Source organism: Manis pentadactyla, chromosome 1 (assembly GCF_030020395.1).
Source record: "Manis pentadactyla isolate mManPen7 chromosome 1, mManPen7.hap1, whole genome shotgun sequence".
Classification (NCBI taxonomy): domain Eukaryota; kingdom Metazoa; phylum Chordata; class Mammalia; order Pholidota; family Manidae; genus Manis; species Manis pentadactyla.
The window spans coordinates 117,737,212-117,756,628 of record NC_080019.1 but is presented as its reverse complement, the minus strand read 5'-3'; the positions used below and the strand labels follow the sequence as shown (position 1 = coordinate 117,756,628).

Here is a 19,417-nt window from a genome sequence, read left to right as displayed (position 1 = left end):
CCTTCAGGGAATGGTGAGTTACATAGGAACCTTTCTGGACTCAGCTTCTGTAAATAATGTGGGCTACATTGCTAATAGCCTTTTCAGCTGCGAGAGTCTGTGATTTTAAGATCTAAGTCTTCACTTCAACAGCACTCCTCACCTTTAACCAGATGGTCGACTCCCCCGAACTCCTCCAAAGCTTGGGAATTACAAGGAGCTGAAGGATCAGACAGTCCCTTTCATGAGCAGGGTGAGAGGAGGTTAGGTTCCTGCAGGGAACTTAACTGTGATGTTGTTGGCTGAGGCAGTCTTGGAAGTAATAACACCTTGTGTTTATGAAGCCTCTTGCTTCTGAGGAGCTCAAAGGGTTTCCTAGACATTATTTCCTAGACATTTCTCATTATCATTCCCTGGCACACCTGGCATCAATGGGTTAAGTGGTTTTCCCATAACCATCCAGTGGCAGAGTCCAGACCAGGACTCAGGATGCCAGATTTCTGTCCCTCTAGCCTGCTCATTGCATCCTACAGCTTTCAGGATTGATGGGCTGTCTCATGGAGAAGAGATGACTAACCATCACTGTTGTTAAGGGTTTGATACGTCTGCTGCGGAGCCCTGGGAGAAGACTCTTTCCTGCTCCAGGCTCATCAAGTTGATGATGTATGAACTGATTATAAAGAAAAGTTTGAGCGTGGGGTGGCTCATCTTCTGGAGGAATCTGGCAATGAAGCAGAAGACATTTACTGATGCTGAAGTGGAATATGTAGGGACATCAGATGCCTGGCGCAGTGGCCCTGTAGGCTCAGTGGGCATCCTGCTTCAGTAAAGCAACATCAGAAACCTTAGCTGTACCATCCAATTCACTCCTTGCTTATTTCCTAAATGTTAAAATTCACATTATGGAAGCCAGATAAAGGGATGGGCCTAATAGTCAGGAGATCTGGGTTTGATTCAAGTGTTATGTATTCTAGTACAATGTGCTGTTGGGGAACTGACTTAATCTCTCTGTTCTTCAACTTCTCCATTCATGAAAATGTATAGTACCTGCCTCATCAGTTTGTTATAAAGAACAAGTAAGAGTCAATATAAGCTAACCATGGTTTACCAAACATTGGGGATGCTTAATAGTGTCAGGGAATATGCAAAGTCATTGTGATATCAACTTTAGCAAAGATTTTGGGGAAGTTAATTTTATATTAAAATAAGGACATTTATTACAAAGCAGCAAGTTAAAATTGAAAAACATTTAAAGATAAATTTCACCTTTCCCCAGAGATGGAGTGGGGCATGATTGATCCTTCATCTCCACATCTCACAGAGAAGCATTTCGTTTTTCTCTGTCATTGGGTGACATTAGGAATACTAGGTGGAGAAATCTGAGAAGTGCTTGTCTAAATGGTCCATTTCTTTGATTTTTCTGAGGTATATTCTTGTATCAATTTTGGTCAGGTAGATGGTATTAGCTCAGGTTCCTATGGTAATGACTTCTTTTAATGGCAACTTTAAAAAAAATACCCCATCCTCAGATTTTTATCAAGTGGCAATATTGTAAATGGTTGTATGGAGAATGATTCTGCACTGCCTGGAAGACTGCTGTTGAAGATGGGTCCTTTGTGACTTTGTGTGTACCATGTAAGGATGCAGGTGATAAAACTCCTCCTAAAGTTTTCTGCCCAGTAGAAAAGGTGTCTCCTCTGAAGAATGAGTATGTGTACTTTTGGTCACGTAATGAAAGCCAGGTAACTCATTACTTTTCTGTTTTTGCCTTGGCAGTCAGGAGGCTCAGCACTATTTCTTTCGTCAATGTAGTAACAATCGTATCAGAGGTTCCTGACATGATTGTCCCCTTTTTCATGCAGTCGTGGGTTTGTATGTTTAGCCATCTGATGTTTTTATTATAAGCCTTCTCCAGTTTTTTGTTTTTATTTTTTTCATAAGTAGATTGGGTGTCAAAGGTAAGGAAACCAGTACTGAAATAACTTTATTCTGAAGCAAGCAGAAGTGCTGAGGTTCACATTTAAAATATAAAATCAAATTCCTCCAGAGGTGAGTCCCGAGGCAAGCTTGGGAGGAGCCTGCGTGTTTGTGGGGGCCTCTGATGGGGCTGATCAGACAGCTCCCGTTAGGAAGGGCAGGGCCATGCAGACCCACTCTTCCTTCCTCTCACCTCCCTCAATAGGCCCCCTTCACAGCCTGCTGTTCTATGGCAGCTAGTCCCCCACCCCAGCATTTGCAGAGAACAAATGGAGGCTGCTGGACTTAGCCCCCCTTTTCTCTGTGGGACACTGCTGCCCATTGGCATTGATGGCACTGGCGTCCCAAAGACAAATGCCCTGCCCCCTTTCCAACCAAGTCTTCCTGAGGACAGGAAAGAGCAGGATGTGGAGGTACAGCATCAATCATCCCCCTTACCCCTGGACCATGCCCCAGTCCTGGGGGTGCTCACCCTGGGTCAGTGACCTCTTCCAGGGACAAGGAGCCAGGGGAGTGATCAGGTGGGGCTTGGCAGCAGACACTGGGCCATTTGTACATTGCAATTCCAGGCTCCCAGGTACCCAGGGTTTGCTCTGGAAAGGGGTTGTGGGCTCCAGGTATACACGTGTATGGGCCCCAAGGACTTTCGGCACCACGGGGAGGCCAGAGCAGGGCTAAGGAGTGGGGCCCAGAGCAGGAGTGGTGGTTGCCTGGTTCTACTATCATCTGGCAATCCTCGTGCTTAGAAAGACTGCTCTTGCCGTCAAAACTGACCTGCTCTGTGTCCCCTTCAGGCATGGGATCCGGGAGTACTGAAGCTGGAAAGCATTGTGGAGACCAACTGTCTAACTCTTCATTTCAAAGATGGGACTATTGAGACTAGAGAGGCAATTAACTGGTTCAAATTCTTTAAATTGTATTCTAAATATTTGTACCAAGCTCTCCAAAGATGAGGGTAGAGTAAGGAGAGAGAGAGAGTCATAACAATACAAAATGGTAAGAGCAGAGCCAGATACACTGGGCTTGGTACATCTGTGATTAAAAAATCCCTAGAGGTTAGTGGATGAGCAAGGTGTGAGAAAGGAAAGTTGAAAGAAGAAAAAAACATTCACAGCCAACTTCCACCATCAGAGAAAGTATTTTTCCTCCCTTGGATATATTGTATTTACTCAAATGTGCTATTGCACAGCAGAGATAAAAATTAATAGCTTTGTTTCCTGTGATCTCTTTATCAGCCAACGTACAGGACTATGGCTCTCAGTTATTTTAATGAAAAAACGGAGGTTGTATTATCAGGTGATAAGGCTGTGTCAGGTGTTATTTTATTCTCTTATCTCCCTTGTTCAAGGTGAGGTGTTCTTGTCCTGATGGATGAGCAGGGCTACAGACACTGTCATGTTCTCTGCGCCTTGATCTCACTCCACCTTTTAAGATAGCTGTGGCAGGTGACCGAGGGCTCCAGGGCCAGCTGATTCTGAGCACAGATCCCAGGGAAGGCTGTGACGGCTAGGGTCCTTTCCTAGGACAGGTAGCTGGAGGGCTTTGCAGGCTCAGACACGTGGCCCAGGTCATCTGCACTGCAGAATCACGACTCCTCCAGGAGAATTTATTCAGCAAGCACTAACTGGTGATCCCGGCTGTTCTCAGTGTAATAATGTCTGATAGGGAGGGAAAGATGAGTCATGCCAGTCCCGGCTACCTAGGGAAGCTCATGCCAGCCAAAGGTTACAAGTTCGATCACAAGGGAAGGACACTTAGTCATAGCCTCCTCCGCTGGACTTCCAGAGCACATCTACCTGTCTGCGCTCTGGCTTCTGTCATGGTGTGTGATCATTTGTGTGTCTGTTTCTTCCCCTATTAGAATGTGTGTTCTTCTGGGGCAGAGACCAGAGCTTAGACATGATCTCTGGTCCGTCTTCAGTGCCCACCTAACACATCAGCGGTGCTTGCACACTAAATTCATGTCTGAGCAAAAATCATTCATTCATCATCCACTGTCTGTTGCTAATTTCCATGATATAACATTACCTCTAGTCCAGCCTATTACTGACGTCAGAGTTTTTAGAATGGTATAGCTTTGCTATGAATGTCAGGTATGGCTCATGAAACAGGACAAAGAATTTCCTACCTTTATTCCCTTGCCACTCCTACAAAGTCCCCTGGCTTCTCATCCTTTATCAGCCCTAGCAGTGATTCAGAACTGGCTGTGGACAAGAAAGACCCTCCTATATTATAAAATGAGTCCCAGTTCTTCCACTTCTTAGATAGGTGACAGGGGACAGGTTCCTTCCCTTTTCTGAGTCTCAGTTACTTCATCTGGGCAATGGGGATAACATAGCTCTGTGGTTTTTTAAAAAGGTTTTTTAAAAAGTCACATGAAAATGGGTGTGAATGGTAAAATGGCACCAGGGAAAGCTAAGAGTATTAAAAAATAAGGCAGCTTCCTCCTCACCCCAGCCTAGGACCCTTCATGTTTCTAAAAGAAACCTTCTCATAGGCATATCCCCTGCCTTCCTTTTTGTATTTAGAATAATTATTCCTACAGTGACTCTGCAGGAGTGGCCTGGTGAGCAACGAGGCCAATGCCCGGCTGCAGCCACATCCCACGAGGATCCCCATGGAGCTCAGGGAAGGGCATGTCCCCAGCAGGGCCTTCTGGGGATTTCATGGTTATTGGCTAAAAAGTTAATGAAACAGTGGCCACTGGCTGAAAGGCCAATGAAAGTCCTCCAGGCCTGCTTGGCAGCCCCAGGAGAAGCTCACCTCATGTTAAAAATCCAAAGAAGTGCTGAAGCGAGGCAAGGTGCAGGAAGCCATCCAAGAAAAAAGGACAGCCTCTATCAAAATTCAATTCCGGACTCCTCCTCTCACTCCTGCTGGAATGCAATTGAAATAATGATGATATCCTCCTTTCCGCTGGTCAGAGTCCTGGAACCCTGGGTCCTGGGAATGACTCTGCAGGAGTGAGCTTGGACAGCTCCTTGACCTGTTCAGTTTTCGAGGCTCTTATCTGTCAATGAGCAGACTGATTAATTCCCAAGGTCCCTGCTAGCTTTGACATTTTGTGGTTCTGTGATATCCTACTGTTTTATAATTTCCTGGATTTTCTGAGGTGAATTCACAGGCATGTAGCCCTTGTCTTATGATTCCCCCAATGTACTCTGGGTGGCCTGAGCCTCCATCCCCACCTGAGGACCCCAAATCCACTTGCAAGGCCTGGGAGATCAATAGCAGCAGCCCTGCTCCTTCAGGGCCTGACTCTGCATTAGCACTGACCCCTGTTGGGTTTAAGCTGAATATTGGGGCAGGAGGCAGAACATGGGTTCAAGTCCATATCAACTTGACTCAGTTCTTTCAAGGCCTCTCTCCAGTGAACTAATTCTTCTATGAAGCTTCCCAGATTCCCAACTAGAAGGTCCTGTCCCTCCCCTTTCCTCCTCTTAGCTCTTACCAGTCTGTATGAATGGCGGGGCTGGCAGAGTCATCCGGCTTCCCACAGATCCCAGGAGTTTGTACATGGCAGGTGCTCAATAAACATGAATCAGTGATCTAAGGAATCTGAGACTGAGATTTGAATTAGATATGGATTTAGACTGTGCAGGTGTTACAAACACATATCTATGATGTCCTTGGTGCTTGGTTAATGATTCCAGTCAGGGACCCTCAGAGCTCAGAAATCTGTTTAAGTAATAACAAATTTGAGCTGGTGCAGGGGGCGGGGTGGGGGTGGGGGTTATGTAGAATTATTTGATTGCAAGTGGCAAAAGCCCAACCAAAATTGGCTATAGCAAAAAAAGAGTATTACTGGGGGCAGAGCTGCCTCCCTGGGTTGACAACCACGGCTCTGGGCTGTTGTCACTTCTGCTCACCATCTCTCATCTCTTCTTCCTTCTGTGTTAATTCTGTGCTTAGGTGCCCCTCATGGTGGCAATGTGGCTGGTAGCAACCCCAGGGAAGATGAAAAACAATTGCTTCCCTGATGTTTTCGAACAAGTGTTGGGCTTATCTTTCGAAGGTCATTGTCAGTTAACAGCCCTTGTAGCCAAAGGGGAAAAAGACTCCAGTTGACTTTGGTCTAAACCCATCTCTGGAGCTGGGGGATGTCTAGGCACTGCACTGGGGGAAAGCCAGGGCACTGTGCCCAGAAGCTGGGGGAATTGGTGCTGTGGCAAAACCAGCAAAGTGTGTCTTCAAAGTATTTTCAGTGTTTCAAAAAGCCTAACAGAAATCGTCCATTTACTAATGTTCAAGCCATAGAAGCTATGAATGTGTCAAATTTTTTGTCTTTATCTGAAATTATGTCAGTTCAGTTTGGGAACATTGCGTATCTCTTGTTAACCAGTTACTCTGCCTCATGAAGAATGGGAAGGGAAGTTGATTGCTGGCATACCCCATTTAACAATGCTGATTCATTTTAACCATAATTTCTATGAAATCTTTTTTCTTGTAACATGTCATATCATAAATAGTTCCAGCTGGGATTGGAGGGCTAAGTGTATGCCCTCAGCCAATAAATGCTGAATAAACTTGAATGTGCTACTTCGGTCGATGAGCATCCCTACACCTACAAGAGGCCCCAGCCAATGGGCCTTCCAGCTGCTCTTGGGGAAATTGAGAGTCTTTGGTACCTGGTGTTTTTCCCCCTGGGATCCTCTCTTCCTGTCATGTTAAGTAGTTTCCTGGTCAATAGCCCTAGCAGCTACACCTGATAGGGGACAATAGGAGTATAAGTATTAGAGGAAGATGAAGAAACAAAGTTGAATAACTTCCAGGAGCTTAAAATGAAAGGCTTAAGAGGGTTTCAAATGCTTGACTCTGGAGTCAAGACGTGGAAGCAATTGAGGCAAGTGTGGAAGTTTTTGACCTTAGGCAGGGCCTGGTGGGCACACCTGAGCCTAGTGGGGAAAAGCTTCTAATTAGAGGTAGGAGCAACCAGAGCCAGTGCAAGTCAGAGCTGCAGAGTGTTGGAAGGAGCCAGAAGCACCTAGGGGAGCCAGAGGCCAGGAACAAGCTCTTTCTCAGGCCAAGCTGCAGCCGCGGGCTCTCCAATTGTGAGTACAAATGCTAAAGAAAAACGTTATAATTGCTTTATGTAATCTTTGGACTATCTTAAGGAAGGGAAAAAGAACATTTTCTTTGCCTAGCATCCCTTATCTTTAAGGAACTCACTCTCTTTTCCTGTTTAGTGTTTCCTGTGTAGTTCAATGTGATTAATCTGGAGTATCTTTCTGTGTAGTGGACTCGAGGGGATAGGTGTGATGGGCTCTAGATCCAAGGCAGGAAGGGGTCTAGAGTACGAAGCAATTAATTCCCAGACATTCTGGCCCAAGGACAGGTGGTGGGTGGGAGGCACCATCTGAGGACCTGCAATCGTGAGGAAGAGAGCAAGGCAGAGAAACATATCATGAATGGCGTGCAGCGGGCGCAACTGAGAGGGAGCCCACGAACCCGTCCACGGTTCACAGTGAGCTCTGTGTGAATGAGCACCTGCAACTGGGTTCAATGCTGCTATAAGCAGAGGGCCTGTGTAGGCTACTGAGGTGACCCGGAGTGAGGCAGGAGCCCAGCCCGTTCGAAGTCATAAGAGCTCCATTGCCTGGAAGAGAACTTAGAGATGACCCTTATCCACTGTCCTCACTCCACACATGGGAAATCGAGGCTCAGAGAGAGGAGGAAGAGTTGTCCACAGCTGGCAGGGTTTGGGTATGTTTGTTCCACCATTGAATTGTATCAGGATCAATAGGAGGGCTGGTTCAAATGCTGATTCTTAGGACCCATCCTCCTAATTTATGAGATTAGATGCTCTGGAAGTGGGCCCAGGAATGGCATTTCAGATGATTCCTAGACACCCCAAGTTTCAGAAGCACTGATCTGTTTCCCAGGCTGGTTCATGGTGGTCTCTTCAGAGTGGTCCTGACTGCAGACTCAGCGCTCTGACCCAGAGGCCTGCAGGGGCTGTGGAGAAGAATGGATCCAGGAGCATGAACTGGGGAGCTATGAAGAGTGAAGTGTTTTAATTCTTCCTGCAATTTGAGAAGGCTTGGTTGCATCTTTTGAGACCAGATGTAAAGACGTTGAAGAAATGACTCCTGTTTGCCTGTTTGCTGATGTTTAAATATATGTGTCTTGAAACACTGTTACTCTCTAAACTCTAACTGATCATTTGACAGATGAAAAAACTCAAACTCCTCTCTCTTTTTCTAAGATACAGCTCTTCTCTAGTTTCCAATACTTCCTATACAACAATATAGCAGATTGGCTTGTATCCTTCCATGGCCTTCACATCTCAAACAAATTTAAATTGCTGAAAAACTCAAGAGAGCATCTCTAAATCTTAACTACAGAGATTAAAATGAGAAGAATTGGCTTTTTGTTGTTTTTAAAATGGTATGGTTCTTTCCTGATAGGTAAAATAACACTTACTTTTGGTTATGAATTTGTTCATTGTCTAATATTTCGTTACATGAAGATTTCTTCCTTTATTTTATTTTATTTTTTTGAAGCAGAGTAAGTTTTATTTAAAGTTACTTAAAGAGAGAAGAAGTGCAGCCACTTTAGCAAAGAGAGGTGCCCTGATAGATTTGGAGAGAAAAAGTTTAAGATTAAAAGGTTCCACACTTAGAAAGTGCAGGCGACCTCAGAGAGAGGAATGCCTCTTCTATTATTTTAACCTGGATTCCTTTGGGGTGTCCTAGGACCCCAAAATAACTAGAGTTTAGTTGCTAAAATTTATTTTTTAATTATAAAATATCAATAAAGAGTTCATTAAGTTACTAATTAAAATTAGACAAAAGAATGAACAGTTCTTTTCTTTAAAGACTCACCTTGTATGTATATGTTCCTACAGAACATTTAAGGATGCTGGCTCTGCTCTAAATATGCTGGGTGAACTGGGACAAGACACCACTCTTCTCTGGGTCTCAGTTTCCCCCTTCATAGAACGAGAGGGTAAGAAAGGTGATTCTGAAGACCTCTCCAGAAAGTTTTAGGGTAAAGTACCAAGGGGTTATGAAATGTCCCACAGTGTGGGAGGGAACAAATATGTCATGATTTCGTTCCAGTTTAATCTGTTTCACATTTAGTATAGTCCAACCTGTGACATGTCCTCTGTGGAACACAGATGACTCACTTCCTGTCCTAAGTGGGTCTTTTCTGAGGTGTGGAACAGATCCTTCCTTCAGATATCAAGGCAGCCAAAGGGGTCGAGTCTAATCTCTAGGCACATTCTGCACATCCTTTATCTGTGTCAAACTAAACCCAGTAATCAATGCATCCCCCGCCCCCCCCAACCCTCCCCCCACATGGACATTTAAGGACACGGCAGTTGAAAAGGAAGATGTTCCTGAAAAGTGTGCCCATCAAGTTTTTATAAACACAATCATATTTGAAATGAAGTTGAGTAGCTGGCATGAAATGAAGATTAGGATGAAACATTTTGTAAGGTGACAGATGCCTTTTGCCTAAGTAATTATAAAGGCTGGAAAAATCTGTTGAATTTACCACTTCCTCCAGGGAGTCACCCCTGACAACTGCTGACTGCTGGTGCCTTCATTCATCTGCCTCCCCACTGAATTCTGCTCTACTTATAGAGCTGGACCCATATCAGGTACAAAATTACACCCTTAAAGCCACAGACTCCTAAAATGTTAAAGCCAAAGGGAACTTTGAAATGTCAGTTTGAAATGTCTTCAACTCACCTTTGTCATTCATTTGCTTATTCATTCATTCACTTTAACAAATATTTATTTAATGCCTACTATGTGTTAAGCACTGTGCCAGGCCGAAGATATAGAGAAAAACAAGGCATAAAAAGAGTTCTTACCCTTATGGAATTTACATTTTGTTTGTGGGGGGAGGGGCAAGCCATAAACAAGTAAACATAATATGTGATAATTAATAAGTTGATGGGATGGGGAATTACTCGTCAGGCAAGGAGAGTTACTTTAGGATAGACAGAGAAGATTTCTATAAGGAGGTGACATTTAAACAGGTATCTGAAGCCTGAGAAGGAGCTAACCATGTAAAGTGCTTAGGGATGGAGAGAAGAAATAACTGGTGGAAGTCAATGGTGAGGAACATCTGAGAAAGTTTAGAGACCTGGAGGGGGAATGGGGTGAGAGAGGGGCTGGACTAGGGTCACTGCTGTGGGATAAAGGGAAGTGGGTGGTTTAAGATTCATTTTGGAAATGGATCCATAAGACTCTTTCTAGATTGGACAAGGGAGTTGAGAAATAGGGAGGAATCAAGGGTTACTCATCTTTTGCTTGAGAACAAGGTGGAAGGTTATTTACTGAGATGGGGAGATGGGGAACTCTAAAATGGCATTGGGAGGAAATACAAGAAACTTATTGTGGATATAGTGATTTTGATACTTTTATTGGACGTTCAAGCACTGATTCTTCTTGAAAGGCCCTCTGATTATTTCAGTGTTAGCTTTATCTCCTGAACTAGATCAAAATTCCCCTGAAGGTAGGCATGACTTACATTTTATATTTGTTCTGTCTCCTGTAAACAGTTTAGAGTGAGAGGAAAACAACAAAATTTTTACATTCCCACATTCTGGAATTAGAGAGATCTGGCATTTTGAGTCTGCTTGTATGGGCTCACAAGAGCCAATTGTTAACATTTCAGAAATGTTGTGAATCAGTTGTTAAAACGGCTTTGCATTTGATTCTGATGGGAGCAGTTACATACGGAATTTGGCAAAGTCTGCAAATCAGGATTTTTTTCTTCTGAAAGCCAGGTTACTAATACATCACAGTAAGATTTAGAATCACCAGCTCAAATGCCCTTTGGGGAAAGGAAGATAACATTTATAAGTCATTTTTCTAGGTCTGGAAACATTTCACCCAATAAATTATCAAAGCATGCTGGGTCCTGTCTAGGTGAAAATTAAAACCTAATTAAGTCCAGAAACTTAAATTTCTCAATCTGAAATATATGTATTCAGAGTATTATAAAACATTCAGTTCCTCTCGCACTCTCCCCCATAAGCATTTTAAAATTTGCTTGAAAGAAAAGTTATGGTAGTCATTTTCCCTGAAGTCATGCCCTCTGCCCCAAGATGAATCCAAACTTTACCTTCTTATTAGGGAGAGATCCATCCCCTCTAAAAGTGTAAAGCTCTAAGATGTCAGTTACCATTATAATGATTTCAGTCCAGTGTTATTAGATCTTATGGTTTTTCAAGAGAAGTCAGAAATCTAGGAATTTACAAGAAATTTCCTAGCTGTTAAAAGTTGACTTAATTATTTTTTTAAAAAAGCACAGTGGGCCAAAAAAAAAGCACGGGTTTCACTGGGCCTGCAGCCCACTGGTGTGCAACTCTATTTGAAGGTCTCGTACATGGTTGTCCATTTGGAGGAGAGGAGGGCCCCCCACTGAGAATATGTCAGAAATCAGCTTTCCTGTCAACCCTGGCGTATGGAAACCACCTCGAATTTATTTGAGTAGGAAACATTGTTTAAATGGCATATGTTGTACTCCAGCAATGTAGAGCAAGAGCTCATCAATCATGTTTATTTTTCCCAGTTGGTTGTGGCTCCTTTGGACAAGTTCCATGACTGCATCTTTGTATCCTTTAAGCAGGGAGTACTGAGGACAGCAAGTAGGAGTTTTCTATGAAAAATGGCCTTGGGAACATCTTGCCCAACCTCTTGAACAGATACTGGAGCCCAAAGAGAAGTCACTTGCCGTTGGCCTCAATAGTGAATTAGTGAGGAACTGGGACCAGGACCCAGATCTCTAAATGACGGATTCTAGGGCTAGAAAAGATGTAAGGTTCTCAAGAAATATCTTCTGAATTAATGAGCACATGAAATAATGATAGAAGAATCACTGAATGTTTGAATGAATGACCACTATCTGAAATGACCAAATGGTTATGAAATGAAATTTAAAGTGAGAGTCATGTGAGCAGAGACTGGGTTTCAGTTCTTCTAACTTCTGTGGCACCCAGGCATGTCCTTGATCCTCGCTGGTCCTGGACTTTCCTATCTATAAGTCTTGTCTCTTAGTGTTGTTTCAAGAATCACAAACTAATAGTAACAGTCAAAATTATTGAGTGATATATGCCAGTCACTAGGGTGAATTCCTTACAGGGATTGTCAATATTTAGAATAGTTCTATGAAATGAACACTGTTTTTATCACCTCCATTTCAAAGATGAAGAAACTGATGCAAAATACTATAACTAACCTGTCCACATTTGTACAATTTGTAGGCAAACAGTAGATGGGATTTGGAGCTGGACATTTTATTCTGGAATTATAATAGCAATAAAAGTTCTATGAAAAATGAAAGGATGACATGGATATATGATAAGAACACTTTGGGGAGGCTCAGAGCCATGGCATTCCTAAGGCTCTTGAAAAGAATGATGTTTGAAGTTAAACTATTTTTTTCTGTGTTTCACACTGTAGAACTGACATTGGAATCAACTTGAGGATTGGATTAAGTGACTTCTGACGGACATTTTAGACTAAGTCAGAGATCTGGCTTCTAGTCCTCTAACTTCTTTGAGGAACCTCAAGCAGATTCAGTTGTTCTCTACATAAAATGGACTTGAACACATTAGAAGTCCTTTTAGCTCTGCTATTCAAAGGTTCTGTGGAGGATTTCTACAGAAACCTGACTCAAACTAATTCAAACCAAAGAGGGGATTTATTAGCTCAGTAACAGAACAACCTGTGCATAGTCTTGCTTTAGGCTTGGCTATTGCCAGGGGATTGGATTATATCATAGGTTTCCTTCTCTCCAGCTCTCTCCACATATGGGCAGGATAGTCAGCTAAAAGACTCATATTCTATCAACTAAGTAAACCCAATGAGATGCAGCATCGCCTTCCCTGAAGACAGAAAAGTCATGGTGAGGAATTGGAAGATGCACTTGAGTCTCACACCCACCTTCACTGTGGCCCAGGCCCAGACATATGTTTGCCTTTTGGCTATGTGGGAAGAATCTGCCTCATACATAATTCATGGGATGGGTTTTCCACTGAATAAGAACTTTCTGTATGAGAAGAGAGAGAGGGTAGTGCACAAGTAGAAACACACAAGTGAGCTCCAGCCACGTAAATGGAAGACCAACAGAAGCAGTACCCTGAGTCTGAAGCCTCAGCTTAGAAGCACAAGTGGTGTTGTTGATCCTTAGTGTTAGAAACAAGTCAGGGCCATACACACCCTCTGGAAAGTTTTCCTCCATCTTCAGGAACGTTTGGCTCAAGCGACATCAATGAATTTCTTGGAGCCATTATTTTGCCTTGTAGTTATAGTTCCTTACAGAAATATATATAGCGATGATCTTAGCACAGGTAATAAATTAGGCAATAAATGATCAGGCTTTGAGCCAAGTTTGCCAAAGCTGTGTTAATTTATGAGGAACCAGCCAATCAGGCAACTTGGCTAATGTCTCTGATGTAACTCAACACCCCTGATTGTGCTGGAAAAGATGACTGGCCCACTTGCCTCATTCAGTTGGCACTAATGATCACTTGTGTTAATCAGCAGAAAGGAAAAGGGGCACAGGGCAAAGGGCAGGAAGTGTCCGCCAGCAAGATGGATGACCAAACCCTCTCCTGGGCAGTGACTCCTATGGGGCTAATAGACAGAAAAGAATTCCATCAGCCCCCCATTCAAGCCTATCTACATGTTCCGTTTGGATGCTCACATACTCATTTTCCATGTGCTGGTCTGTGCATGGTAAGGTACCTTTGGTTTCACCCTTAGGAATCTGGTAAGCATTTTGATTTATGGAAGCTCTGCCTTGAGGAAACTTCATTTAATTTGATCTTTGCTGAAAGTACAGGGAAAAGAAATAAGAAGTGGCTGTTGCTGTGGACTTTCAATATTCTCAGCTCTCCCTTCTCCAAGCTAAAGACAGAAAGTAATAGCTGGAGGGTCCTCAACGTTAGAAAATCCAAAGGTAATTCATGAGTCTTTGAAAGGTGGTGAAGGGATATAAGTTATCTTTATTTCCTCACTGTATTTATGTTTAGTTAACACTGGAGGAGTGCTAAAGGAGGAGTTTGGAGATCTAAATTCTGCTTGGATATGGGTCTTGATGGGTAATCTTGGGTAACTCATTTTCTTGGGATTTTGGTTTCCTCACCTGTAAATTGAGCTGATTCTTAAGTCCCTGGTCAGCCTCAAGCTTCAAGGAGTCTAAAAAAGTTTCTATGCTTTGAGTATCACTCTATGGTAAGAGAAGGAACTTTTTGGGTGGAAGGTGACCAGCCTGAAGTCAGTCTACATTTGCAAATTAAGTGCCCCCCTTACTAACCTGGCTAAATGGAACAAACACAGGACTAAGAGTCTAGGACATGGCTCTGCTTCCTTTTGCTCCATGACCTTGATCAAGTCCTTGACTTTCTCTAGAGCTTTTAGAAAACTCTAAAATGGGGTTGTCATCTTCATATGCTTGCCTCACAGGGCTGTTATATGGAGATAAGAGTATGAAGAGATGCTTTATGATATGCAGGCTTTTTTAGGTATGTGACTTAATACTGAGCTTGCCTTTGGTGACTGAGAACAATGTAAAAACAACCTGTAGAACCTGTCAAAATTTCAGTGTGGCCAAGGTGACACAGAGGGAGCTGAAATTTCTTTTACTCAGGTCATTTTGTTTTCCCAAGTTGAAGCAGGACTTAATAAAATATCCATACACCCAGTTTGCCTGGGAAAGTTCTATTTGCCACAGTCATCCTGGTGTAATAATAATACTTTTTCCACTTTCAAAAGTGTCTCTTTTTTGGCCATAAATTGCATTGTTACTACTAAACCTACGTATCATTCTATTCTACCTCTTTATTGTACTCATTGGGAAATGGGGACTCAGAGAACAGAAATGACTTCCCAAATTCACCCAGCATTTGCCCAGAGCCTGAATTTGGCAAACCCCTTCTCTTCATACCTGGGGAGAAGGGGGAGGAGAATTAAGGGTGAGAGAATGGCTCCCTTTGTCTGCTCTCCAGCTTCATGCAGCAACTCCTTAGCAGGAGCAGCCCCACCCCTCTCTTGATTTCCTGGAAAGTGATCAGCAATAGTGTGGCTGCCAGTGGCCACCAGGGAGCTGGAGGATGGAGCAAAACATTACAGGATCCTGGAAAGGAAGATTTTTTCCTCTTTTGTACCCATAAGAAGAACCCCATGGGGAGAACTATTAATAAGTAGCCCTTATTTTGGCACATAGTATTTTTGCTGTTGTTATCATTCATAAAGCATTTTCATATCCATAATCTTAATTGATCTAATTCTGACTGCCTTTGGAAATGATCCTGGAGGCATCATTATTCTCATATGGTAGTTGAGAAAGTGAAGACCTGCAAAGATAGTGACTTGCTCTAGGTTTCACAGTAAGTGCTGGCCTTGGAAGCAGAGCCCGAGCTCCCATCTCCTGGCCACTGTTCCTTCTTCTCTATGTGGTCCTGAAGGCTTTACCCATGGGTGACTTCAGAGGGAAACCTCATTATAATAAGGTCTTTCTGGTATTCAAGTAACCAAATCCTCTTGAATGGAGCTCAAGGTAGACCTATCTTATATCCTGAATTTGTCTCTGTGGCAAATAGTGTCAGAATGTGGTTCGTGATCAACTGTGGGCTTCATTCTACAAACATCCCCTCTGAGAAAATGAGTGTGTGGATGGAAAACAGGGTATTTCATCCTGAGATAAGATTTTTCTCTTTAAAAGTGTTGTTTGGATCATGGAGAATGGTCCCACTTCAATTCTTAACTGTGCTGTGCCTGCAAATCACTGGCCCGATCATTTGTAGAATCCCCATTTCAGGAAGATTCATTCTGGTAGAGACTGAAATTCTTTTATTTGGAACTTGACACAGCCCAGGTCCCCAGGAACTCAGCTTGACAAGATATGCATCTTCCTCCCTCATCACTCTGCCCTAAGCAAGCAGCTACGCCAGGGCAAGGATGTTGATGGGCAAGAGTCAGAGACCCCAGGTATGGCCCAGTTCTGGGTGTGACGTGTGTGATGTGTGTGATGCTAAAAAGACCGCTTTTCTTTCAGGGAGCTCAGTTTCTCAAAATGTCTAATGTTGAGATTGGATCAATCAATGTGTTTCTAACTTGTAAACCTATCAGATTCTTTTTTCTGAGGGTGCTGTGGGAACTTAGCATATATAAATGGTAAAAGAGGAGGGACTGAGAATTCAGAAACCCTTCATTTAGTCCACTTGTATGGTGATGTGACATCTGTGTGGAAGATGTCAATGTGGAAATGATTGGGTAATTTCCAAAGGCCCTGGTAGCCCCCAATACTGGTGTTCTAAGGACCAGTGGTATATCAGTGATAAATGTTAATCACCTGAGAGGTTGCAGTGAGGGTGGAATTCAGGATACAGAACTTGCAGACAGGGAAGGGGGTTATGATGGCATAACAAAGAGTAGAATCTGGGGTGGGAGGGCAGCATAACACAGTTGTTAACCTTCACAAGTGCACAGTACTTTACAGTTTATAAGGTATTTGTACCCCAGTTGTCTCTTTTGAGCTTGCCCAATGCTGTGAATTCAGACATTTCCACAACGATCTTTAATGAAGCACCTATACTAAGTGCTAGTTCAATGGTGGAGCTCAGGACTATAAAGAGGAGGAGGAGACCATGTGGGCCTCAGGGAACTCATCCTCTGAGAAGGGAAAAGGCAATTGCCAGACAGAAAGGCTCTGAGAGAGGAGCAAACAAAGGCTGAAAGAAACAATTCATTTTTCCTGGGGAAGGAGGGAAGGCAGGCTTAGGGTGGGGCCCTGCAGGTTAAGTTCCCTGGGCTTTTATTCAGTGCAGTCAGACAGCCTGAGAAAGCTCAGTGCACATTGGGGAGAGGGGAGGAGCTGGGGAAACCTACCTTGCGGTGGCCAGATGGGAAGAGCTTTGAATGCCATGCAAAGAATTTGGACCCAGTGGCAATTAGATCTCCATTTTTCAGATGAGGAAACAGTCTTACAGAAGTCAGGACTTTCACTGAAGCCACTGCGCAGGTGATGTAAGCACAGGGCCTCTGAACCCTGTGTCCTGTGGCTTTTTCTGCTACCCTGTGCTGCCTCCAGCAGGCCTGAACAGAGGCAGGCCCTGCATGGGCCGGGCCTCCAGGCTGTTTATCCTGCTCAGTGGGCCTGGCTCTGGCAGGGAATGGAAGTGGGTGGGGTGGGGGCTGTGGAGGAGAGGAGGGGCCTGACAACAAGGGCTACATTCAAGGCCTGCACTGGAGCTGGGTGAGCAGAACGGAAAGCTACAGTCTCTCAGAGCGTCCAGCCTTGGCAAGGCGGTCGGGGCCTTATAAGGAAATGTTGTTCTCTCCCAGCCAGTGGGGCTGGGATGGAGCCCTGTGCCCACAGGACAGAGCTGCCCTTGTGGTAGGCTGGGGTGCCACCCACCCCTCTGCTGCGAGCAGGAGCTGAGCTCTCAATGGGTCACTTCTGCAGGCTCAGCATTCCCTCTCAGCCCCAGAGGGCCTGCAGCCCCCACCCACTCAGGCCCCCCCCACTCCCCAGTGCCCTGGGCTGATTGGAGGAAAGGAAAAAAACAAAACAAAACGAAGACTTGGCAATCTCCCAGGCCTCATTGCTGTTTGATGCCGAATTGCCCAGAAAACAGGCTCAAGTCAAATTCTCTTTTCTTCCCCCGACCCAAAGTGGGCATGAGTGAAGCAACTACTGTCTGCCTGCCCTCCCTCCCTGCACCCTGTCTCCTCCTGTGACCACAGAACTCCTGGGGCTGGTCTCTGTCCCCTGCAGAAGGTCAGGACCTGAGACAGTGGGAGGGAGGAAGCCTCTTGCTGGGCCTTTTGCACTTCCCTGAGGGAGGTCAGGAGCCACTGGAGCCCTCCTGGGAGATGTGCCACTCTCTTCAGACTCCTTACCTGTGCCAGGCAGGCCAGGGGGCCGGAGAGATTGACAAGGGTGCAGAGGAAAAACACAGCCGCCCACTGTCAGCATTAGTCAGCTCCTGGAGGGAGCGCCTCTCCACAGTGCACCATGAGCCGTGATTTAAAGCAGAGATTCCTGTGGGATCTCCCTGGACCTGAGACTGGGGGTAGGAGCAGAAAAGATGCTTAGTGTAGCCTTTTGCTTTGCCTATTCATAGACTCACAGATACATGAAACCCTGGAGCTACGAGGAAATGGGTCGGCCAGCCCAGCTCTGCATCTCAAGCAAGCCTGGCAGACCTCAGCTCTCCTGGGCACTCCCAGTGACCATGAGTGTGGCCCTCAGGTCAGTCCCTCCAGCATCTGTAGGTGGAGCCCTCTGTATCAGCCATTAGGGACCACCCTGAGGGCGCTGTCTGGGGCAAAGTTATTAGAAGCACCCAATGAACAAAATGAGAAGGAGAAAGTTAGGAGCCTGAAGGAAACACTCTTGGAGTTGAGATGCAAGACAAATTCCTCCTGACCAGCTGTATAGAGCAATGGACAAGAAAAGGTCTTGTCAAAGAGATGACATTTGGAGTAAAGAAAAGACAGGGGTTCAAAAAGTGGCATTTGAGAGCTTGGGAAGCAGGGGAAATGGTTTCTGGGGTGGGGGCTCTTCAGAGCTAGCCTGGGTGGTGGGAGAGCTGGGGCTTGCTTGGTACCTGGGGAGAGATGGGTGTGCCAGGTGTGTAAGCTGAGAGGAGGGAGCAAAGGCTGGGAAGTATGTTAGTGCCGGATTTTGGAAGCCCTGGATGCCGCGGAGAAGAGGAGATTCAAGTGACGGCCAGGCAGGAGCCACTGAAGGCTTTAGAGAGTCAGAGAGATGTGAGCAGTTCTGTGGTTCAGGCAGAGTCTGGCAGCAGGTACAGGAAGAATTGGACGGAGAGGCCTCCTTTACCCATTTCACCGAAGTCAGGACAGTACTTCTGCCCCACTCACAGCTTTGGGTGCATCAGAGGCCCCTTCCCAGGGTCTGGGGGCCTAGATCTCCAGATGCCAACTAGTTCCCAGGGTTTCCAGATCTTTGAACAACCAGGAGAGGATGAGGACTGGCCACTTTGGTTCACTGCTCTTTTTGCATAGAGATAATTTCTGCACAAAGTCATTCTGTTCAGATGGGGCTAAGCAAACTAACCTTCAGTCCTTTTTTGGGAAGAGTTTATTGAAAAGCACCCAGGGTTGCAAGGCAAAGACACAGTGATGCCACGCCATCTCAGAGAGCCCATCCTCAGGCAGGTATCCACGGCTCACACCTGAGCCTGTCTCGCCACTGATAGTGGGTGGTGATCCGCTGCCTGAGTCCCCCTCTATTGTTTCCTTCCCTTCCTCTGAGGCCTGTCCCTATCATGCCATCCATCACACTGAGGAGGAGGCATGGTCCCTGCTGGGAGGAGAGCAGGAATAACTCCTTGTTGGAGGGGAATACTGGAGGCCTTTGGCCCACAGCAATGAGCTCCCTTGACTTCTGGCCATGGGCCGGCAGTCAGGCTGGCTGTGGCCCACTGCCCTGCTCGGCGGGTGGGCTCTGCAGCAGGATGGTGAAGAGC

The 19,417-nt window shown here is 45.0% G+C and overlaps 1 long non-coding RNA gene across 2 annotated transcripts in view; it reads right to left on the bottom strand.

Annotated features, from left to right (window-relative positions):
• Positions 1 to 17,093, bottom strand: part of LOC118907086 (uncharacterized) — a 29,760-nt gene extending 12,667 nt beyond the window's left edge. Inside the window, exons 1-5 of one of the 2 annotated variants that reach the window (XR_005022700.2) lie at positions 16,809 to 17,093; positions 5,408 to 5,505; positions 4,720 to 4,832; positions 2,731 to 2,835; positions 557 to 700 (exon numbers count right to left, since the gene is read on the bottom strand). This is a non-coding gene — a long non-coding RNA (uncharacterized LOC118907086). The remainder of the gene's footprint in view (positions 1 to 556; positions 701 to 2,730; positions 2,836 to 4,719; positions 4,833 to 5,407; positions 5,506 to 16,808) is intronic. The other variant, XR_005022699.2, reaches the window with a different exon arrangement.
• Positions 17,094 to 19,417: the final 2,324 nt, after the last annotated feature.